Source organism: Paralichthys olivaceus, chromosome 2 (assembly GCF_024713975.1).
Source record: "Paralichthys olivaceus isolate ysfri-2021 chromosome 2, ASM2471397v2, whole genome shotgun sequence".
Classification (NCBI taxonomy): domain Eukaryota; kingdom Metazoa; phylum Chordata; class Actinopteri; order Pleuronectiformes; family Paralichthyidae; genus Paralichthys; species Paralichthys olivaceus.
The window spans coordinates 17,362,534-17,388,168 of NC_091094.1; the positions used below are offsets into that span (position 1 = coordinate 17,362,534).

A 25,635-nucleotide genomic window follows, 5' to 3' on the forward strand; every position below is an offset into this window, starting at 1 on the left:
ATGATCATATCTGTCCTCCTTTTCTGCTTCCCACTTGTCAAAAGACCCTCGCTCATGAATTGTTTAATTCATCACATGAACAGATGAGGTCTTTAAAGACCTAGATTAAGAATAGATGACATAGTAAGAAATGAAGGTACGTCTGAGTCCCACTGCCCATATGCTGGGCTGCATGTCCTCAGGACAGGCCTCAAAAAGCTATTGACATTTACTGATGACATTTACACACTGGGATTCATCTAGGGACATCCCACCGCATGAATAATGCTCGACGTGCATGTCTGTCCATCTGTTTATTTAAGCTTCTGTCTTTTCACAGGAGGTTAAAAGGACCCACTTCCTATTCAGAAAATGTACCATTATGTCTAGAAAATATGCTGGATGTGCTCACATTCACCTTTTGTGGGTGGAACTTTTCTCTTACATTCAGGACAGCAGGCGATGGGGAGTTCACACAAACCTGTCCGGTGGCAAGAGGGGTCACATTTGAGTGCTGACATTCATTGGTATTCCTCTGTAATTCTGTGTTTTTTGAGTTCCCTGCAAAAACCAATTGAGTGATCACCATGTAGTGTGAAAAGCGCTATTATGCCTTAGGTGTAATGCTTCACTGAGTTGAATCCTCCATCTGTTGCTGTGTAGTGTCCAGCAAAGACAAGTAAAGGGGACGAGGACCCAGCCAATGGCATTTTTAATTGGCTGTATCCAGCTATGTCAGCATATTAAAACCATGATTTGACCATTTGTGAAAAAAGGTCTCAGCTGGTTTTAATGTTGATTTTCACCCCTGCCCAGTCACAGTATTTGGCAGCTTCAGCTCTTGGCGCTGACCAGGTTTGGATATTTTTGGTACAAAAAAAAGGCAGAAGCCAGATAATACATTACACAATACTTGACTGAGCTCGTGATTGGGATTGTCTCCTCAAATCACCACCAACTGTTTCTTTTCACCTGCCCAGGTATCAACCCTCCTGCACCTTTACACTTTGCTTCTGCACCAACTGTAGATTGTTTATAATGACATGACTGCTCCCCAAAAGTAAAGCCAAATACCCTCAAATGCACTCTGATACTTGACTGCAGTATAGGTCATAAATCCCACCTCCTCAATGTTAGCAGATGGGACATGGACTAAATTAAAAAGTCACAGAACATGTCAAATACATTTTTCTCAAAGATGGTTTCTGATGTTTTAGGTAGTTCTGATCACACTGATGATGATTTTTTCTAGCAAGCTTGGTTTTACTTGATGCTATAAAACAGGGTGAAACGTCATGATTGATTGATAATTGACTGACTCTGACTCTGATTGGTTGATTAAGTGTGTTCGTGGGACCTTGCTACTGCCACTCGATACCCCCTTTTCTACTGTACAGACTCTGGCTCCAAATGATGTCTTCTGCCCAAGATAGTTGTGTCTGGATATTTTGGCTTCATTTCTGGATAGTGGGAGGAAGTGGATACACATCGTCCAACTTTATATACAATCTGTGGCACCAACTAGGAGATGATGCTTCCTATCTAATAAGCAGTAAGGGTGTGTGACTGTCTAGCTGGACTGAAACTGCACAAAAGTAATGCTGGTGTGTTGTTTACCATTGTAGAGTTAGGAGCTGCTTTAGTAAGAAACACCTTGTGCATTTTTACCCTGCATCCATTTTTTACAAGCATCCTCATCTTTTTTGCAGTTTTCTCTCTGCGGCACTCTTTATATCCTAACACCCCGCATCAGAGGGCAGGACAAACTCTCTAACATGTGCACTGACACAGACTAAACGGTCTAAAGGCGCAGGGAATAGCATCTCTCCATGTTAAAATTTAGTGGTATTCCCTTGTATAGGCTCTCATGATGTGACATAATTGTGGCCAGTGTCAGTATGCATCTTTTGTGAGCATACAGGGCTGTCTATCTGGCAAAAAAGCCGATGTCACCATAAAGAAAAGATCTCACTCGCTCACACTTGTCTCAAGGCAGACCTGGGAGCTGTGACAGGCCGTTAAGGCGGTGCTCTTGTGCAGCGGATTTGCTAAAAACACACCAACATCCTGTTTAAGTTGAGGAGTGGCGTGTGCACTATGCATACCAGCGACAGTGAGGCTTATGAATAATGGAGTGTGGCTTAGAGAGTCCTGGTGTAGAGGATGATATGTGAATGTGTGTGTATATACTGTAAGTATGATTAATTGAGTAGGTTTGTAGTCTTTGGGACATGGAAAGGAGGGAGACACTAGTGTGACGTAGCCTTGCGCTCTACTGTATCTGCTGTGGCTTTTATCTGAGCTATTTCACTGCTGCAGCTGAAACAAGCTGATGAGAACAATGAGATAGAAATAAAACGGTGAACTGAGGGCCATAAACCAGAGCAGCAGCTAGAAAATAACCAAAACTACCACCAGACACAAATATAGAAATATTGATTAGTGCTAGCTTGAAATTCTCCATCAAATTATGTAAACCAGTACTTCCCGTGAGACTACGGAGGCCAACCTGGTGAGTCTGGCTTATCGTCTAGTTTTAATGTCAAGCCAAGTGTTTTCTCAGGGACACTTCTCCTCCTCCTGGCTTCCTATAGTGCTTCATTTATCACAGAGCAGATTACATACATTACTGCTCTTTTCACTTGAACGCCTTTTTCTCCGGTCCAGCACCAGCGTCTCCACAGACAGCTTCCTTTGCCTCATTTCTTTCATGTACATCACATACATACATACACACACTACACTGTACTCTTAGTACCCTAACCCTAACTTAACCATGATCTTCTAAAGGCACAACATGTAACTTTGGCCTCTAGGGGTCTCTCAATCAAAACAATATTAAAAGGCCTAGTTTGACGACGTTGTGAAGCAGTGTTGGATCACAGGAGATGTTGTCTTCACCACCAATGAAAATACCTCGACTCGAATATTGTGATGCATTACGAGTAATTAATACAAACAGTGGGAGGAAAAAACTGCTGATTGGCTAACTGGCTAGCAACATGTTTTTCCTTTAACATGTGTGGTTTGCAACAGAAGTTATAGCAGAGGGGAAATGCATTTACATGACCAAAATTAAACATCGTGTTAAAAGTGTTGATTTCTCTGGGTTTGAACATTTTCGATAATTTCAGTAAACAAGTCAACAAAACATATTCTATAGGTCTCCTCATTTTTAGAGATTTTAATGAAGAGTGACATATTATATCTTTAAGTTGTAACCCTCAAATGAATCTTTAAAGTTGTGAGCACCAGCGGTAGTGTCCCCATTAACCATAAAGACATGTGTACAAAACTATGTATGCTCACAAATGAAATCCTTAAATCCTTATCATTTGATTGTGTTGATAGTTATCTGAGGGTATCAATGGATTTGTGGTATCAGTGGAATATATGAGATGTAGTCTATGATCAGCAGCTGTGTATTCACATTTACCAAATAAAAAGCACAGAGTGAGCGGCTATGACCGCAGGTTGCTGGGGATTGTATTGCCTCCTGGTTAAAAAGGCAGGTGATGAAAGAGGACAAACATTTATTGATAAAGAAGTAGCTGAGGCACTGTATTGCTTGGCCAGGCTCTCTGTGAGGTTTGTGAAAGCACCTTTTCAGGACCTAAAGAATAAAAGCACGCAATCATCTGAGTTTTAATTTGGTGGCCGCCTCAGACAATCCCAATGGTCCCTGTGAGCAGAAACAAGACGAAAAACCAATCCTGCCCATTTGTTAACAATTTATCAACAATCAATTGCATTCAGAAATATGCAGACCCTTTCACTTTTTTGGTTTATTTTGCAGTTTAGAAATGATTTTCTATACTCAATACCTCATGGGGACGAAGCAGGATTTTAGATTTTATTTAGCAAATTTAGTCAAAAGGAAAAACTGACAAAATCTGCTTTGACAAATATAGTTCATGTGGCTCCTTTTCTAATGATCACGTTACAGATGTTTCTTCATCTTCAGTGGTCTCAGTCTGTTGTAAAATCCTGTTCGAAACGTAGACTGTATTTAAAGATGGTGGTCATGGCAGCCCCCCAAAAGTGAAGCCAAAGCATCACAATCGCCCCCTGGTGGCTGGCTTCTGTGTACGTCGCAAGCCCCAACTCATCCATGTTAGTTGATGGGAAATGAACCATACTAAGAAATGAAGAATCTTATGAAGTAAAGACATTTTTATAAAAATGCTATGAAAAATGAGGTGAAAGTTAATGTTTGACAGCTGAGACTGATTACTCGACTGCATTTATATATTGCTGACATGTATCAACCACTGCAGTGATGTTGAATTTTGGTGTTCATCTCAGTCCAAATGGTGGCATCCCAATGTGCCTATTTCCACCTGTTTTGAGTTACTGGCACCTTCACGCTCTACTACAGTGGAGTTTGGATTCCTCACCTCCATCCTGCTCATGGTTTATTCACCAACCACTCTTCCCCATCTTCTTTGATGTTATTATTTGTTGAATTAAATATAGAAAATTTCTTTTGCTTGTCCACAGCATTTATATTTCATGCAATAGCCTGATTTGGGGTTAGCCAGTGAAACTGCGCTTAGTGCCTGTGTATCCGTAAACAACAACCAAGATGCCCTTCGCTCTGCTGAGACGCCTCTGTGGGTGAATATAAATGTGACAGTCGCTGCTTTGGGACTAAGGAAATAGCTTTGTGAACTAAGGAGTTGTATTGTACATATTTACTGTAATTGTCATTGAGGTTTGCTCTCAACAAATCTGAATATTCTCAAATACTCTATTCTTAGCATATTGCATCTTGTCTGTTGTATTTGTGTCAGAAACTATTTGCTGCCTGTCAAGTCAACCAGTCTTATAGTGAATGAAGAATTTGGACACCTGTGGAACCAATCTGCTACCACCGCTCATTCTGTCAGTCTGTGTCTGTAATGAAACACACATACACAGAGACCCATTTATTATTGAAAACCCTTAATCATGATGGTGGTGATACTTCGAATTATTCCCCTCACAATGACAGGTGAAGGAGTCCTCCCACTCACTCTGAATATCAAGCCTCACATCTTCTGTGATTTAGCTGACAGAGCTGAGTTCAGGTACCACTTTGAGGGTTGAATTGTCAACTTATTTTTCCCTTCATTCAGTAGCATACTCGTCATCTGGGTCCATAGATGGTATAGATTTTCCACTTCTGTCAAATCTTCCCTAACTGTTCATGCACAAAGGAAATGATGATGATGATTGGACAATGGGGTCTAGACTGTCTCTGAAATTGTGGTGGCAGCTGATCATGGACCATGATTACAACAAGACTTCTTAATCTACAATACGTCTACTCACATACTCTATGTTGACAATAACGCCTCAATTTAGTTATAATTGCTGCCCCCTTTATCTCTATCGGACATTTTCTTATGTATAAATACTGTAAACATTGACACACTTCCATTATGTTAAAACTGTTTCTTTGAATCAATGTTGTGAATAGTGTTATTTTGTTTATGTGTTCAGTTTACACATATTCTTTTACACTTTGGCTCTCTCTGAGGTTTCTACGTTTCCCCCGTTAATATATCTTTATATTTTTTGGTAGTTTAACCTTACTCTTGTTGAGGGTTATTGATTGAAGTTTGCCTTTCACATATGAAAAACGCAGCAGGCGAAACTCGAGGGGTGGTAGTGCATGTAGGGGGCAGGATGTAATGTATAAATTCTGCAGCGGAGATCACGTGTTTTGGTTCCCTTATAGCTCAAAGCTCAGATTAAATCTGGTCATTATATCAAGGTGTCATCTTCATTGGGGTCTTCTACGTGTATGGCATCTCTTCATCTCTCTCTCTCTCTCTCTCTCATCCCAAGGTATTTGTACTCCTGTTTTTTTTTCTTTTTTTTCAGTTGTGTGCCCGTAGTGTGTTAAAGACATCCTCAATGCGCCCAATCACTCACAGAGAATCCTCTGGATTTCCCTGCTGTATTGTCAGATGGGCTCATTCAAACATTAGCTAGAGTTTTTACTGGGGGGGGGGGGGTCTCCAGGAAGAAGCTTCAAAAGCTGTAAAATATTTGAGGGGATAATTCAGTGTTTGTGCAACTATATTTCTCCCTCCGCCTGAGTCAGACTAACCAACAGATGCTTTGTTACATTCCCATGAGCACTTTAAAGCTTACCTGAGCTGACGTTATGGAAATCTGTGGAATAAAAAAAAACAGTTTTCAATATGGTGCCTTCAGGCTGAGAAAAAAAGCATCCATGAGTTTGCTTTAACTCTGGAAAAATAGAACAACATGATGCTATTTGATTATCATGTCAATACCCATGAGGCACTCTTTAACCAGTAGAACAGAGCCGAAGCAGCATTGTTGGTGCACACTATTAGACCCTTTTTATCTGCAGTACCATCAGCCATGAAGAGGCTTTCCACGCTTCTAAATTGACCCTCCCATCTGCTTTTGTCAAGCGGTTAAATCTTTAAACCAACCCAAAGGGGAAATTGGGAGAGGGCGTGGCAGAATAGCACCTGCTTTGATCCTCTCCAGTCCCACGACATCTTTCATGCCTCCTTTAGGCCCGGGGCACCGACACGTAACTGCTCTCCGTTCAGAGATTTCTGCGTGGGATGGCGCAGAATGGCAGGGGTTGTGGCTGCAATGCCATCAAAGCGCAGAGAGCAAAGTAACAGTCGATAAGTGATGTGTGAGTTTGCGAGCGAGCATGTGTCTCTATGACTGATTGCTGGAGAGCTTGGTGAAAATTTGAGTTGGAGGAGGTAGATGCCACTGTGCTCTCTGTGTGTGTGTGTATGTGTGTGTCTGCTGTGAAATACAGGCTGTGGTGAGAGCAAGATAAGTCTCTTTCATTATTAATGTTGTCATTCCACAATGTTGTTCCTTTCATTACATCTTTATTGGTTAACACAAGCTTCTTGTTTCTTGAAGGCTCTGAAAAATAATAACCTTAACATCACAGTCCAGAGCTGGAGGCAGGTCTCTGACCCACAATGCTTCATATTTTCTGTTTACAATTAATATGCTTTGTTATCCCTTCAGTCTGCCTTTTTTTTTGTCTGAGGAGGAAACACTCTGGTATTTGTGTGCTAAACTATATTTAGCCACCAAGTGAAGCTGATGACAGTTTCATCACTTCTCTCTTTTCTTTCTGACAAAGAGAGGGCTATACTATGCTGAAGTCGTGTGCAAACACCAGGCTTTCCCTTAAATTTCATTCAATTGCTGCTTTCCTGCCCTGCTGTTCCAGGTTTCAGTAGCCTTAATATTCACGTCTTATGTAGCACTCCTTAGTTTAATCCAAAGGATTTGAACAATCAGCTTGGGTCAAAGTTACTTAAATTCTATAAACAAAGCTAACTTTCACATACATTTGTACTAATTTAGTATGCAAAATAATGAGGTCATTTTGGAAGGTGTTACTCTATAGTTGTTTTGTTAATATACAGTATTTAACATTGCAAGGACTGGGTAGTTGGTTGTGGGTTGTAACAATCTGCAGCTCCTTCAATTTTAAAAGTGGGGTCATTCCAATTATTCCATTATGATAAGCAGCTTTAGCAAATAGGATTTGATGGAACATTAGAAAATGCTTTGCATTTGGCATATTTTGGCATGTTCAACAATTGCTTTGGAATTGCTTGAACACATAATCGTTAAGTCAGTGGTTGCATTTGCTCTTGATACTCAATGTTTATGTTGTTGAACACAATCTAAAGACAAACGATTCAATGTGATGGGAACTGTCATTACTATAGTCACTAAATATACAGTTATTAATATTAATCTGATTGGTTAGGATAACATCCTGCAGTTTACAATCAGGGTTATTACTGTTATTTACTGAAACTCCATAATCCTGGGGGATTGTAGTAACCATACATGCCCATAGATCACTCTCATGCACTCCAGAGTGAGAGAACTTTCTGAGAAGTGCATGCATAATAATAATTAAAAAATAAAATTACAAATAATGATATGTAATAACTTTTAAAACATCTTTGTCCACACAAAACACATGACTCTCCTACTTAGGTGACATGTCATGCATCTGTTTCAAAGAAAAATGGGGACTGGATTGAAGCCTGAGTGACAAGGACTCCTGTCATATGCTGTGTTAGAAAGGTGGACAAATTCTGACAGTTGTCTCTTCAGTGTTGGCAAAAGTCAAGGCTAGGAATGTAGCAAGTCAACAATGTGACCAATCTTCCTGCCTTATGAAGCAGATGAAATAGCTGAAGATAATCAATGAGCATGTGGGCTTTGGATCATGAAAGTCTTTGTACACACGCTCTTTCCATCATGTAGTGGGAGGAGCAGATCACACCGTGGCTGCACACACAGCAGTCAATAGCAGCATTATCATAAACCGTAACATTTGCAGTAATTTGCCTTCCCAATAAATCCAAACAGATACTGACTTTCTGTTATCAATATCTGAATATCAATAACTCTGTACAACACGGCACTTGAGTCAAATTGATTTGTTGCCTAATTGAGGTCATCAGTGTTATGTTGTTTATTACTGGCTTGAACCTCTCATCACGAATCACCACTCACCCATCAAACAGACAAAATGGAAGTCCATCCATGGAGATTGAGTTACACCTTCAAGTCCAGCTATTTCCTGGTTTATGCGAGTAGTATTATTTATTTGTAGTGAGCTTAGCATCAGCTTGGAATGAAACACTGAGGCACTCGACTTATTTTTAACTCTTAAATGTCTGGAAAAAATCAGAAAGGTTTCTTGTTGCACTGAAGGAGACATCTGTTTTTGCACAAATTACTCTATGGCAGTGAACGTTTTTTCATTTAGATGTAGAGGTCGCCACCTGGGCTTGTTATCGGCTGTGTGTGTGAGGAAGTGGCTGCTGTGGCTTCTCTTAATGACTGGTATCTTGTCAACATTTCTTCCAGCATGTTTTGATTCGTGACCAGGGGTCACTGCCACAGTAGCCTGTGGATGTATGTCCCTGACCTTGAAAAATGTGCTCTCTGTGTCAGGCAAACTGAATTGGTAAAGCATACCCCCTGTGGAGCAACAAACAACCTTCAGTCTCTCTTGTGTGTTCAAGAATGTATCAGGCAATTATTTGTTTTCATCTGAAGGATCGAATGCTGTTGTACAATGAAAGTGAAAGAGGCTTCATGCTGCTAATGAGGAGACTCTCTGAATTTCTCTCTTTACTTATTTGGATCTGAGCTCAAAGTTTTTCTGTCCATTTTTCCAGCGAAACATTGACAAACATTGTTTTTCAGTAGTTGATAGTAACTAAGTAATTGAATGAGTACAAAGTTGTCGTACTTTTCTACTGTATTTCAATGTTATGCTACTTTATACTTTCACATGTATTAAAAAAAATTTGTTAAGAGTTACATTAAAGATAAAGATTTGACACAATGGACAATAGATTAAGCTTTTATAATACAGCAATTTTTTTTAGGATCAAAAAAACATTTTTTTCATCAGGGTCAGAGTTAATGGTTTCATCCCTGGTAGCTACAATGGTATTATGCTGCATACACTCTTGCCACCAGGTGGCGATCAAGCCAAACCTTAATTGCCCCCCCCTGGTGGCTGGCTGCCACCACTGTCACTGGCTTAACACACCAAATTATATACCTAATAATATTATTTTTAGTCAAGCCATATTCAAGTTCACTGGACTTCCTCATCTATTTTTCTACTTTAATTTGATCAATTATGATTGAACACGATGTTCATATCCAAAAAGCTGAAAATGTGTCTCTTTATGATCCCATCAAACACAGACACGATAAGGAAAAAGCAAAGAAAAACTTATTATGCATGTTTTCTTGGAATCCTGTTTGTGAGGGAAAATCTACTGAACAGCTGGAAGAAGGTCCAGGAGACTCAGCAGTGAATTTATGCTCAATGTATTGAAGAGAAGAAAGATAAACAATTTAAGTTAACACTGTGTAATGCCACCCATGGACTGTCCTTTGCAGGGTATATTTGAATTCAATTATCCTCACAAGACCTGCTTTGTAGATCCCGATTAACTCTGTCCCAATAAGATTGACTATGAAACACAGGCAGTTTGTTATAGTTATTTACTTTATCAGTAACAGCCCATCTAGAAACAGATGGTGGACAATTGTTAATAGTGATTTACATTTGTGTGTGTGGACTGCACACAGAACCTTTGCCTAATACTAGACAGTCCTAAAGACCCAATAAGATGGGAAAAATTCCCAGATAAATGCTCTCACAAAATCCTGTTTGTGTGTGTCAAGTAGCCTGCTCATCAGATAGCTCAGTGCGACTTATTGACTTGATTTCATCTTATTACATCCAGCGAAGGCCACAAGGACATCTTGGCCTTTAAACTAAAGTTCATGGCCTTTAAGAAGCAATTCTCTGTAGGAACTTTGGGCTCAGTCTAATTCTCTCTGTTGTAAAGAAGCAGACTGTGCAAGATCAGGCCCATCTTTGCATCATCATCATCACAGACGGTGCACCGTGCAATACTCAGCTTAAATATGGGAACATAGCAGAGTGAGGAGACAAGTAAAGAGCAACATAACATTAACATCACTGTTACTAACCCCAGCTGACTCTGAAGAGGCCGGTTCTCTGGATTTAAATGAACCACAATTGTCTTTTTGTTCCTCCAAAAGACACAAAATCTATTCAGTTATTTGTCAGGAAAATTATATATTTTTCTGACCGTGTTTGTTCATTAGCAGCTGACTTAAAAGTATGAGTATGAGTATGTGAACAAAATATGTGGTATTTAACAATGGGCAGACTTAAAATCCAAGTTGATATACTTTTTTATTTTGTAAATATGTATGCCAATACTTCCTTCAGTTCAAAAGTTAAGAATATTAAGGAAAACCAGGCAGTACAAATTCTTTCTGGGCCAATAGTTATAATGCAACACAATGACCCAGCAGCAATATACTGTATGTCTAAAATACTCCAGAGCCTCAAAAGTTCAGTAACTCTTCTCCCTAGCAAGCAAGATCCAAAACTGACATTTGCACATTGTTAAGTGTTTGCTGTCGGTGGGGCTGTAATTGTTCAGGGGACTTTTAGAAAATCGGCAAGACAAATTGCAAGAGGTGATATTTTTAAAGATCATAGAAAGTATTTCTTTACTGTGTGAAATATGACTTTCTTATGTTTAAGATTTCCAAGTCAAGTCAATTTTTCATTTGAATGAACGGTCTTCATATATTTTCTCCCAGCTGATGGTCAAACCTTGATCTCCATCTCACAGACTTATCCCTGACCTCCAGGTACGAAGTGTATTCTCCTATAGACCACATGAATCAAGTCTCTTCTCAGTCAGAGTCATTCTGCCGCTCTGGCTGTTCGGCAGTGGAAAGGCCATGCACTTGCCTCGCCACTGCGGGTGAGCAAATATTAAATAGAGGCCAGATTACTGAGAGAGATCTCTCTGGGTGGAACATACGGCAGCTAATCCCCAGCCCTCTGGCTGATGAGACACAGGAGCAGAGGTGTCAAAAGAGATCAGCTGTTGACATTTCCTAAAATGCATTACAAGTTTTGCTTCTCTGTCACTTGATTATATCTCCACACCGGCAACAGCTGTAGCCAGAGGCATTATGTTTTCAGGTTGTCCATCTGTCCGTCTCACTCTCAACAAAACCGTGAGGGAATTTCTTCAGATCTGGTACAAAGACTCATTTGGAGTAAACAGTATATATTTGGCCTTAACAAGAAATCCTACATACAGCCGTGAGGAGCAATTGCAGTTTCACAAGTGTTGTTATGCCGCAGACCTATTTTTCTGTGTGTTTGTTTGCGAGTTTGTTTTCCAGTGGATGCAGGGCATATGTTAAGTAGCCACAAAGACATGCACTGGCCTTTGGGCACTTCCGTACAAACAGCATAGGAAAGCAGTAATATTATGGTGGGAAACAGGGCACGCTGTGTTTATGTCATGAAAGTGGTAATGTTCTGCTAGCACTGCAGGATGCTTTGTAAATGGTACTTGCTTTGTGATGATGCTTTGATTCTTGTCTCCTTTATTTTGCATTCTGTCTGTGCTTTACCTCAATTGAATACTTTGATTGCAAATGATGAAATAGAGACTAAATCTCTTATTGATGCTGTTATATAATACTTTTTGGTTAATGTATAGAGAGGTCAACTATATAACTATATGGCAGACACAGGAATTATGTCTCCAATATATTCAGACAACTGTTACTTTCAGCAGAATTTAAACATTTGGGGGTAGAAACACTAGAGGCAAAAAAACAACCCTGTGCATTTTGCTCTGTAGAAGTGTGTTGATATACACTGATGTTTAATTCAAGGAAATGGGATTCATTTGAATCAAAAACAAGTTTTCCCATTTTCTCTCATTTTTGTTATCAGGGAAAACAAGCGAAAACCATGTGTGTCAGGGACAGGGAAACAGAAACTTAAATTAAAACTCTGCCTGTTTATATTTGTAGGATATGTTCTAGTCATGTAGCATTTATTTGACATAATTAATTATGAAAGGCAGATAGAGAGCAGGAAGGACAAGGGAAAGCTAAGGGCCGTCAGTCCAACCAGGTGAGACATCCCAAACAAGTCTGTTTTAGCTGAGAGGATCCAAAATAATGTAACATTTTCAGATAAAACCCTGACACACTTATGATCAAACCTGGGATAACATCTCCTTTGTGCTCATCTGTGTCACACGGTGCCCCCTCCCCCAGGGTCAACATCACTGCACACTATATGCTCTGGCATCTTTGGGAGGATTTAGTAGCTTCAAAGAGGCAACATCTTACATCAGATGTTGTGTCCTCTCATGTGAAAGTAATTGTCAAACACCTATTTCTCCCACTGTGTTCTTCCTCTTGTTTGTCCCAGGTGACTTCACAATCCATTTTACTCCTGAGCCTGTGGTCCATCTGTTGGTCTCCATGGGAAAGAAAATGTCTTTGTGCTTTGTGGATTAACAGAGGTCCTTGAGGAAATACATTAATAAGGGAGATAAAATAAACTGAAAGTTAAATGTTCCCAAACCTTATCTGTAAAATTCATGCAAAAGTCAATATATAGTGAATACACCCAAATGCATAGATCCATTGTAAAGGTGGACTGGACACATGTCAACTGTTGTGGTACCATATTTTTGTCTTGATTTATATAGGTGTGTTGAACTTTTTGACCCAATCTGTTTCTTTGGATTGTGTCCCATCTATGGTAGATAGTATTCTAACTAACTGTGGCCCTGCTGCAACAAAACCTGACCTGAGAAATACATCTTCCTTAATCACATTGATTCCTGAATGATGATTCTGTAGCAGGCAATTCAGCATGCATTGGTAATTTCAACATTTAATGAAGTCAGTGATGGGAAGTGAATGCTTCAGAGAGCAGTTTGTTCAATACACTACCTTTTAATTAGCAGACGTTTACTTAGGACTCTGTTATACTCCCTCAATATGTGTTTGTTTGTTCGAATGTGTTCTTATGGCCGTGTGTTCCTTCCTGTTTGCAATTAGATCCCAAAGTGGAGTATTTATTTTTACTTAACAATTATTGTGGAGCAGGAACTTGCATCATCATTAACTCAGTGTGCACTGTAAACACCTGAAACTTAAAGGTCCAGTGTGTAAGATTTATGTGAAAGGATCTATTGGCAGAAATTTAATGTAGAATAATCCCCATGATGTTTTCACTAGTTTGTTTCATCTAAATTGTATGAATTGTAGTTTTCTTTACCCCAGAAAAGGCCATTTATATTTAAATACTTTATATTTACATGGAGGGGGCTCCTCTCTATGGAGGTCGCCATGTTTTTTACAAACTAAGACCTTTTGAGTCTTATAATTATTGAAGGCTACCATAGGTTCTCTGTCATGTTTGGAAGGGGTGGGTGAGGTGAGGGGTGTTCAGCTGCAACATGAAATTTCAACACTCGATATCGCAAAATTCTACACACTGTACCTTTAATTTCAACCAACATTTTTTTTTGCACATACCTGACGCTAGATGCAGGTGCATGTACCAACGCGACCTCACTACCGTGTCTCCATTCCCTGATCGCTACTACACAGACTCTGACTACAATTACGCTCACATTCCTACAAGTTTCCAATTGAACTAATCTTCATGTCTTTGTACTTTGAAGGAAACTCTGGTAGAACATACAAACTCTACTCAGACAGGCCATGTTTCAGTTTGGTTTTTTTCTTGATAAAGTGATGCATACACACCACCAACTTCTCAGGAAGCTATTAGCAAAAACTATTTCATTTTCTGCAACTGTGAAAAGACGGGCTGATGTTGACCACATTGCCTCATTTCCATGTTTGCCTGCATGGAAAGCCTGTTTTCAGCTGAACTCGCCTGCAAAATTACCCGTCAAAAGTCAGTATATGTGCTACTGGTTTTCCATACTTTATGCGCTTCCAATCATTTTAAACATCATTGGTTCTACAGCTATACCTCAGCAGGCTCAATATTCCAGCACAATATACATATATACACGTGTTTTTTATTCAGAATGAAAAAGTGACATCTCATTTGAATCGATAATGTTTAGAGGAAATGAATTGTGAGAGACAATAGTTTTGTTTTGCCTCATATGACACCCAAGTTCAAAATTGTAAATGATGCAAAATGGTTTCACGTCAAAATCCATCTTCTTCTTTCTTGCACTTTTACTTTGTTAAACTAACTCCATGTGTTTGTGAATGTACTACAGTGTAATGTTTTCAGTCCCATGTGCTCTGCACACTTAGAGTATGTCACATTTTTAATAGGCCTGGAGCTACAGTGGGAACAATCTAGGTGTTGAAGATGCCTGGTGTGCTATCCCTCATTAGAAATGAGAAAGCAGGTTTGTTTGGAGAAATGCTTCACGGGTGCAAATATTGATTCTGTTCATTATTTTCCCTGTGGGATGAATGCTGTCCATGTGTCCATGTGGTCCATCCATTTGTTCTGATTGATGATCAAAGAGTAAAGTCATTAACATTTTACATGAACATGTCGACAGTTGTCATGGAGGTCATTATTTACATTTATTATGAAAGAGTATCGGAATATAACTGTGTTCATGTTGAATACAACAGTAATAAAGTCATATCTAATAATGCAGTCGGAGTATAAGTAGTAATAAGTAATACTAAAATAATACCAATATTTTTGTAACAATCACCATTTAGAATACTAGGTTTAGCTCAAACTGCATTCATTGTTTATTGTACTACTACAACTACTCCCACAACAACCATTACTCACACTATTAATGCTAAACATGTCATGGAAGTAACAACCCTTTAGCATTCTCCAATAATTTCCCTATTTGGGTTTAATAAAGTACATCTATCTATCTATTAATTTACTGATGCTCAAACTAAATCTTTCAGTTGCCTTGTGATTCTGTTAATTCATATTTATTTTTAGATCTTAATGAAATCATTGTTTGGTTTTTCTGTAAGAAGATTAAGAAGGTGCTCATTAAAAAAAGTCATTGCTATTCAGTTAACTTGAGTAAGTCCAACTGTGGAGCTCTTCTCGCCTATCACCTGTTTGTGAAGCTGCTAAAGTCATGCTTGGGAGAGGAATGGTGTTGATTAAGAGACAGCTTCAGCATCACCTCCTGCCTGCTCTCTGCTCGCTGCTCTACAGCTTAACTAACTCCTAATAAGAAGGCAGCGAGCTCCTGGGAGAGGCAGGAGGCAAATTTGTTTATCTGGATGTAGTGAAGCATGTCCTCGAGGACATGAGTGGATACGAATGTTAGAAAAGGGGCTTATGTGTGTGCATGCATGCATGCTTAGATGTTGTGTGTGTGTGTGTGTGTGTGTGTGTGTGTGTGTGTGTGTGTGTGTGTGTGTGTGTGTGTGTGTGTGTGTGTGTGTGTGTGTGTGTGTGTGTGTGTGTGTGTGTGTGTGTGTGTGTGTTCTCTTGTGTGTTTAGTTGTGCAGCTCATATTATTCATGTCACCAAGAGTGTAAGAAATAAAACGGAACACACAGCTGCCTGAGCTACTCGATTAGATTAGGGCAGCAAATTGATTGTAAGCGTGTAGTAGTTGGGTCCATTGGAAAGTGCCACTGATTGCGGAGGCGGATGAGCATGTTGCCGCCTAATTTGATTGCTCAACAGCTAATGTAATCTGCGCTACGGCAGCTATTGCAGATTGGGATTAATTTGCCAATAGGCCGAGCAGGAATGGAGAGCTAGGGGATCACAAACAGCACCGTGATCAATAGAAGTAACAGAATAACAGGGGTGAAATTCATCCCCTGTGGCTGACTAGTCTATTCTCAGAAAACATTAACAACTTGAGTTAGGTCAGTAAAAAAGACAAAATTCATTAATTGGCACTCAAGAAAAAAAAGACCATTATTCTAATAATATGTTTAGTGGTGAAACACATCGGTCCACTATTAATAGGTCAGTAAAACACACAAACAAAAAAAGTTAAATGAACATGTTTTATTTACAACAGCAAGGTAGATACAGAGTTCTTCAGAGGACACTCGTGTTGTACTTAAGGGAGAAAAGAAGATGCACACATTAGTCGCCATTGTTTGAGGTGCACATACAGTGGCATAGTAACCCTGTTGTGAGTGTTTTGGTGATGTCATTGAAGAGTGACACTGATGTGTAAACCCACAGCTGTAACATGTCAGACTTTTTTTCCTCCATCGATCAGTTCTGTATCTGTGACTGATTCCGTGGTTGAGAAAGATTGGCGTGTGTGTATTGATTGAACTCTGTTCTGTGGCTGAATTCAAATTGACCTTGTATGAAATGAGGGAGAGAAAGGAAGAGCTGGTTATCACAGTGATAATAAGGGCTCTGCGTGTCTGCTGTCCAGTCCCATTATGTCCTGTCACATTCACTTCTGAACCCAAATGCCACATTAGCATGCCTGAGATCCACTGCCACAGTGGCATCACACTGACAGCTCTCATACCTGCACAGCCAATAGATCTGCCATTCAGACACAGCAGCAGCTTCCATCATGGTTTATGCATGTTTCCACTCTTCGAGGATCTTTATTCTGACAGGCAGTAAATGGCATACAGTCGAATATGTGTGCAGAGTAAGAATGGTCTTTTTAAAGGAAGATCTCTGGTTCTGTTTCATTTAGCCAGCTCAACTCAAGCTACAGGAAATTTTAGGTTATTATCAATAGAACTGATATCTTCTTGCCTGTGTGCACCAGGTTTGATGCTGAGTAAAATTCTAATGCATCACAACTGACGAAGAGGAGCCTTTGTTCCTGCTGTGGCTCATCATTCCCCTTTCCCTGCTGCAGCTACGCTATCAAAGCGTGTGGTGGTCAGCAGTGTGTCATCCTGCTGGGGAACGGGCCTTGGCCATGAGGGATTTTAGAGGCTCCATAAAGCCGTGTGTTACTTTTCTCACCTTTCTGACACCTTTTATTCAAAAAGGTTGTATAACAACACCCATTGTGTTTCTTAGAGGAGCACATCACTCATAAGCTGCTTTCAGACATGCACTGGACTCTGCAGATCCTCCATGTGTGCGAACGTGAATGTTTGAATGAGACGCTCCGCAGTTTCTATGGACTTTATACACCTGGCCTCCTAGTTTAAAGTCTGTAGAAATCCAGGAGAAGTTGATGTGTGAATACAGCATGGGATCCCTGCTGGGTTCACCACAAGGCAGTGGGTAGGTTGATGATGCTCCTAATGTACGACAGATGCAAAAATGATAAAAAACAAAAGGAAAACAAATATCTCCTGGTGAAAAAGTGGTGACATGTAGAAGACACCAACAAAGATGTCAAGAGAGTTTGTGTTGATAAGAGCTGACGGTGGTGTTGGGGTGCTGTAAACAAAATCATGTGATCTACGCAGCAGAGTTAATAATCCCTTCCTGTCTCTGTCTGCCGCTCCCGGCTGGTCCTCCTCTCGCCTGAATAATGCGGAGGATTTGATGCTGTTGTGAACGCGTCTATGCAGAGAACCTCCCGCAGCGTTGTGCATGTGTGAAAGGCAGACTCTGGGTAAACTCCGTAGCCAATTCTCCAGATTTTTCCTGGAGGTCATGTCGAAAACGGCTATGCACTCTCCTCGTTTCCACTAATAGAATAGTAGAGCAGTTTTTTTTCTGTACAGACTTGACAGCTACAAGTGGCTGTGTAAATAGGAACTTGCCCTGTTCTCAACAAAACCTTTCAGCCATTGCTCAGTGAACATGGTAATGTAAGATTCAGACAATTTCTTCTCATCTTTGCAGTCAACATGACATTCATCAGCGTTTCACTCTTCATGACTTTCTGTTTTGTGATTGGGAGTTTTGCAGTTTTTGTGAGTTCAAAGTGGAAAATCTGGCTAAAATAATTTAGTGTTACATAATCATTAGTGATGGGATTTTCTTGGAAAATGGGGCATAGGATTCAGTGTGCTCAGTAGGATTGTTAGACCAGAATTAAATACAATGCTTTCCAGCTGTTGTTTTACCCATTCAATGATAATCAATTCAGGCAGAACTCAAACTTATTTTTATTTTTAATGATGCTGTTTTAAATAAACGGAATGAATGGCACAACGTTATAATCATATTACATTATACAGCATCTCGAGTAAATGTCAATTCGTTAACACTTCTCACAGCTGGTTTTTGTTGACATTTTCAGGGGTGTTCATTCAAGTCAGTGGTTTTTTAGGCCACAGTTTGTAGTATTGTGTTGTTCACAATTGTGTTGTTCTTCAGTCATCTTCAGTAAAGGCTTGTCACTCTTTGATAAATTGCTTTTCTTTTGTTGGGTTTATATATTCATGATTCATTTGCCGTCTATCACAATGATTGACCTATAAAAATATCCTGAAGGATCTTCACCTTTAAAGTGTTCATTGCAGTGTTATTGTACTGTATTTTATCTGATATTTTTTCTGTCTCTATAGTGTTTAACATTAAAAGTCTCAAAATCCCTATCAGCTCATGTTTTGCTGAATAAAATTAAAGTTTTTTTTATTTTGTCCATCCTGAATATAGCTTGAAAAACCTTTGGTTTTAAAGATAATGTGACTCAATTGGTGGCTCAAAATATACCAAGGAAGCAGCATACCAGGCATTAGCTCAGGGATAGCATCCAATTAATATGTAAAGATGTGTGCCAGAAAATCCACACTTATATGTTCCTTTAAGAGGGACTTGGCCGTGGCACCGATGTTAAATCATTTAGCCGTGGGAAGAGAGTGGGAGAGGGAAGGGCTTTTCATCTGAGGGGCAGATGTGGTATTTTAACATTCAATATGCCACAGGTTATGGATCAGCAGTCTAAGGCACATTCCTCTCCACACCCACTACCCTTCACTTTCCTGATAGATCCTCCTTCGCAACCATTGCATGTGTCCTCATGCCCACTCTCTCAGTTTGTCCACAGGGGCTGGGCAACATTAGGAGCTGTATGAAAGGTTAATGTTACACAGAGAGGATATTTAAGGGCAACCAAACACCCGTGCTAGAACACCCTGAGAGACAAATGGTTAAAATTGATGTTTTCACATTTGGTCAACAACTTTTTAAAGTAAGATGAGCTAGCGACACAAACGAACACACAAGAATGTCCGCAGTTGTCCTTTAGGCACGTGGAAGATTGAAAAGATTCTGTGAGATGAAGAGTGAGTGAACATCACAAGCTTCCTGTACCTCGGGGCAAGATGCAGCATTTAAGGCATATACTGGAACACAGACGATGCAGATGGAAATAAACTGCAGCTTATCCAGAAGAAAAACTGAGGAGTACAGTTGCAGTACAACCGACATCCTGTTAACAACTGACTGAAAAAGACCAGTGTCCTGCAAATTTGACTATGTGTGCTGTTACTGCATTAATTTAATGATAAATTAATGTAGTGTACGTGCTTGCACCACACAGTTGGTATTTTACAGCTGATAACATGCTCAAGACGAACCTACCCTCCTGACCTGAGGTCCCTTATAAATGTAGACTGAGTGCTTGTTCCACTGTGAACTGAAGTGAAGACAGCTAACAGGGCGACTCAATTTATTAATGCCATTCGGGAAGCTGTCGCTCAGAGGAATGAGGCAGAGCAGGGCTGGGTGTGAAATACCATAAACATCTCCATGGCACTGAGCGGTTTGCTGAGCAGGATGGCAGGAGGTGATGGGATGCTCCCGAGTGCAATGAAGAGTGTAAAACGCGAGCAGAGGAGGGAAGCGCGAGTATTGCCATGCAGACCACTAGACCACTACTCCTCTCCGCTCTCCAGTCTCTAGTATATTAAAGGCTTTTATAGATGCGGCTTATGGCATGTAGATCACCTACTGAGATCAAGGCTGACGGAGCAGACACACTTTGCAGCAGGAGGTCAGTGAGCTGTACTGCAGATGTGGATAACATACAGTCCTGGAATATGTTGCTGTGGTTATATTGGTAAATAATATTTATGACTAAAGGATAGGTTTACACTTTCTCACATCCATGTTCAGTTTTAAATGTTGAGCTGAAAATTATTGTGTTTATTGTCTTTTAGGTGACGATGTCAGCGACTCGTGCACCAAAACTATTCCCAACTTTCCAAGTTGTTGTTCCGACTTGTTCACATACATTTTCCCAGTTGGATAGATATAGTCTGTCCAATCCAAGCACATTCTGATCACAATACGTTGTGTGTGCGCATTTCCATGCCAATATGCTTTTGTCGCAGAGATATCCAGATACAGACAGCATGTTAATGGAAGCTGAGGTTTAAAGTTCAGCCAAACTTTATTTGAAGCTCCAACAGCTCAAGTTCCAATCCTCAAAGTATGACTTTTTTATTCCCACAAAGATAGAATCGGGAACACACTCTTGTTTTGAATAACTCAGAATAACAAAGCCTTGTACTATCTTAACAAGCTGAACTGTTACACAAAAAGCTGACTTTGTGTGTAATTTCTTAGATTGGTAAGGTATAACTCAATGTCAGTATGGAAAGGAGGAATAATCACAGAAAAGAAGAGGTGAAAATGTAAGTCTCTCCTCATACTCTCTCTGTTCCTCCACTTCTTTCATGTTGTCATGTTGATTAAAGAAAGTCAGCAATCAAACATTTTTTCTATGTACTATATTATGTAATACGTCCACCAATTATCCTTGTATGCATCAGCGTTTAATGATCTAGATACTGATAATATCAGACATATAAGGGCATGAATTGACTGTATTCTCTGTGTATTTGTGTGCGGGTGGGTGGGTTGATTTGCATTTGCACATCTCTAATTGGAGAGAATGTGCTATAAATAGTGTTTTTCTTGGAACCTTAACACAGTGAGTGGGAAGGAAAATTTCTTTCAGACATGTTCCTCTCTCTGTTACTGTGTGTGTGCGCGCAGGCATTTGCATTGTATCTCTCGTCACTTCATCTGACAGTTTTAATCAGGCGATGATCGGCAATCCAGGATGCTCCCTGTTTGCTGTACATTAATAAAGTGACATTACACCATCACTCTGCCACTGTTGAGTGCAGAACAATCTACTGAGCCTTCATTCATCTCCCCCCTGTCACCAGCGCAGCCTCAGCTATGAGCAATACTTTCATATGGTTCCAGTGTCCCCTGAGACTCGTTGGCAGCTTATTGTTCATTTTCATGTCTGGGGAACTTTCCTATATGCGGCTGGAAATGAAGATAAATCGTTTCTCTGAGAGCAGGGGACAAATTCACATTTCCTCCTTTCCCTGATTCATTTGAATAAATTCCCATTCTCTGTTTCTGTGCTCATGAGAAACTTCACTGTGTGTTTTCTTTGGTTGGTGCAGTGCAAGGTAGCGATTCAAATGAGCAGTCCCTTATATTATACCCTGAAGTTTTCCATGCTCAAATATAAGCCACTTCTTGATTTAGCATCCACTTAAATTTCCCATAATTCTATAGTATAATAGTTCTATAAAACTTACAAAAGGTGGTACTTGGGTTGTAATAATAATAATAATAATAATAATAAATTTTATTTCAAAGGCGCCTTTCTGTCACTCAAGGACACCGTACATAGTTAAAAGCAAAAAAGCGAAACATTAAAAAGAAAAAACATTAAAACCGATTTAAATTTCACAGTGGCATGAGGTGGGTTTAGATTTATGTTGCGCAGGTGGAAGTAGGCAGACCGGGTGATGTTATTGATGTGGGATTGAAAAGAGAGAGTGCTATCGAGGATCACACCCAGACTCTTAACCTGTTGGGAGGGGGAAACGGAGCAATTGTCAATGTTGAGAGAGAAACTGTCGGTTTTGGATAATGTGGTTTTGGTGCTGATGAGGAGAACCTCAGTTTTGTTACTGTTTAATTTAAGAAGATTAGAGGTGAACCAATATTTAATTTCTGCCAAGCAGTCAGTAAGGGAGGTGGGTGGGAGGTTGGAGGTGGGTTTGCTGGCGAGGTAGAGCTGAGTGTCATCCGCATAGCAGTGGAAATTTATATTGTATTTATGAAAGATATTACAGAGGGGAAGAAGATAAATGATGAAGAGGAGGGGCCCTAGGACAGAGCCCTGGGGCACACCTGAGGTTACAGAGGAAGGTTGGGATGTGAAAGTTTTTAGTCGGATGAACTGAGTGCGGCAGGAGAGGATGATTTAAACCAGTTGAGAGGTGTGAGTGATGCCGAGGGAGGAGAGTCTATTGAGGAGGGTGGTATGACAGATGGAATCAAATGCTGCACTCGGGTCAAGGAGGATGAGGATATTTGGTAAAACTAATTTCAGCCTCTTGTATTCGCATTCTCATTCTTTTGAACACTACCAAGAGCTTCTGACTGTAGGTGAAGATTGGATTGTAGAGCGACCGGTAAATCGAAAGCTTTGCCTTGTGGCTCAGCTCCGTCTACACCGCACTGGTCTGGTACAGCATCCACATTACTGACGACACCGCACCGACCTTCCTGTCCATCTAGCGCTCTATCTTCTACTCCTGCATTTGGGGCAGCAACTCAAAATCTCCAAAATATTTTTTCAAATTTTTTGCAAAAATGGTAGAATAATAGACATATTCCGCCAGTTTTAGAGGGACTGGGAGCTAGGAGGTATCATTTCATTTCATAAGAGAGTCTGAATTTCCCATACTTCATTTTTTGTATAGGATTTTCATTTTTTTTCTTCTGGTTTTTATATTCTCATTTTCTGGCAGCAGCCAACCAGGCCTGTGAATCATCCTTAAGTGTTTCATCAGTCCACTGGCATCTAAAACATAATTTTCATCTCTGTCACAAATCCTGTTAACACGATGAAGCTGATTCAGAGGCAAACCTTTTTTGAGAGACTGAAGATGAAAACCAAGACTCATATTATTTTGTGTAGTTAACCTGGAACGAAATCTATTCAGATTTTTTTTTTTCAAAAAGAACAAACATCCAAAGCAGGGATCTTCTCTGCGCTAAAGTCTTTGAATATCTGATAAATCTAGGAAGTGGCTCTTCTCCACCTGAGAAAATCTCAATAGATCAAGACCACAACACTTATTGCACCAGGTTTAACCTTATGTAATCTCTTTTTCTTTTGCCTTTTAGCAGGAGAAAAATAAGCTTGAAAAAAGAAACAACTTCTTTATTAAAACAAGAAGAGTTAAGGTTAGTTACAGGTCCCTATATGGGGAAGGGTCAGTCCTTATTAGCACATAATTATTTAAATGTTAATGGTCCAAATTCAAATGGACCAATAGTATAAAAGTTGCGATATGGTCATTTTCTTAAAAAATGTGATTCCTCTTTGAGATTTGAAGGAAGATACTCTATGAATTTGATATAATACTCACTCAAGCTGTCAGTGCCCATGACTGTAGGCAACAAGAAAGCTTGAAAACTAATTTCTTCGTTGTATATTGTCTTAATTTTCAAGTTATTTAGCTAAAATTCTGTTATTTCCACTCTCTTGCTCTACAAGACTGTTGGTGTGAATGCATAATATTGCAGGCTCCTGAAAAATCAATAAAAGCACACATTGTAGTTTTTATAATGGAAAGGAAAAAACAAATAAGACACCTTACAAATAAAAAATAGGCGTCTCCATAACATACAGTCTATCACTGGTGGCATTTGTTCCTATTTTCTCGGTTTGCTCTTTTGAGAGAACTTCTCTGCTTCAAAAGACATTGAACAGGCACTCCACACTCCCCCCACGTCTTCTGCAATCCCTCAGATTATCAAAGTATCCGGTCTCCATGGAAAACAGAGAGAAGGGATCTGTGGCTGAGGCAGTTGCCCTGGCAACAAGCTCAGTATAATCAGCTGCCCAGAGCAGAGGTAAAACACAACCGACTAAACCACATAGCAGAGTTGGCAGAGAATTGACAGGATGGAGTGCCCACCTGTCTCTGCCCAGCGAGACGAGCCGGCTCAGGATTGTGAGCAAAATGCTGTAGTTTAAGAGCAGAGAACTTTGTTCCTCAGCAGCTTTGATAAACTGACTGTCTCTGAAGTGTCTGAATTGTAAGAGTTGAGAAGTTTCCAATTATTCTCTGCTCTTTAAGTTTCTCTCTTTTTACCTCCCTCCGTTTTCTGACCAGCGATGACACCAGACACAATATGCACTGTAGTGCTGTAAAGTATTTTAAAGTGTTTTTCTCTACTGGCAATATACATTAGAAGTGTTGACATCTACAGGCAGACATACTGTAGAAGTAGGTTGTCTTGTCTTGTGCATGTACACTTTTGCATTTTGTCAATGTGCGCTTCCGAGCCACTGCCAGTCTATCAATATTGTGTGGGGTTGGGCTGAGGTGCTCAGCGCTTCAGTTGTTGTGACATCACTGCCTTTTTGAAGGAGGGCTGTCAGGCTGAAGTCTGTAACACCTGCTTCATTGTATGAAGCACTTCAGTGTTGACATTTCCATCAACTATGTTCTTGTCAGCACCGGGAGAATATCGTAAAAACGGAACCTGACAATCTCCAGGTCGTCCTTCACATCCTCAGGTTTGTCTGAAGTCCCATCTCTCATTCTGATGTGCTGGAGTAAAAACTAACTCATGGTCTGTGGCCTTGCTCCCTAACTGCTAAAGTCTGACCTTCATGCAGTTTGCAGATCAATAACTCTGCCAGGTAGAAATACATTTATTAATTCTGTCTTGTTTTGAGCAGCATCTGAAATCGTGAAGGCTAAATAATGAATATGAAATTCCTGTGGTCTGACAGTACCTGTAGTTTTGACCTGAGCTGACTCATGTGGCTCTGGTGTTTGGTCTTGACTGAAAGCAAGTTTTACTGCTGACATAGACCTGTCTAGTTTCCATGTGGCCCACAGTCCAATTAGTAATTTGTTGACAGGTTACGAATGTGAAACACGGAAATACCTGCAAAAACTGAAAATGTCAGCCATATCAAATGTAACAGCACTGCACTTAATGGACAAATATCCATCTAATCAGTGTCACAAATTGGCTCTATGACAGGAAATGCTAGCTACTTTTCTTATTAAATGTGATGCAGCATCATAAATTATATCATGTCACATTTTAACCTGTTTTAAGAGGCAACAGATCATTTTTGTGCCCCTGGCTATTTTAACAATGCAACGGTGCATTGCATTTTAATAACATAGTGTCAGTAATTTTATTGTTTCATAAAAACAAGAAAAAACAGCAGGGTTTGGCGTATGGGTGGGGGGATGACTTAAGAATGAAGCAGCAGGAGAACACGTTTGAGTCTGCATCTGTCCAAAGCGAAAACAACATAAAATTCACAGTCAAATTTCAGGTAG

The 25,635-nt window shown here is 40.0% G+C and overlaps 1 protein-coding gene across 1 annotated transcript in view; it reads left to right on the forward strand.

The window, feature by feature from the left end:
• tex264a (testis expressed 264, ER-phagy receptor a) overlaps positions 1-25,635 on the forward strand; it is a 64,093-nt gene that overhangs the window by 14,651 nt on the left and 23,807 nt on the right. The gene's annotated exons all lie outside the window — the stretch shown is intronic.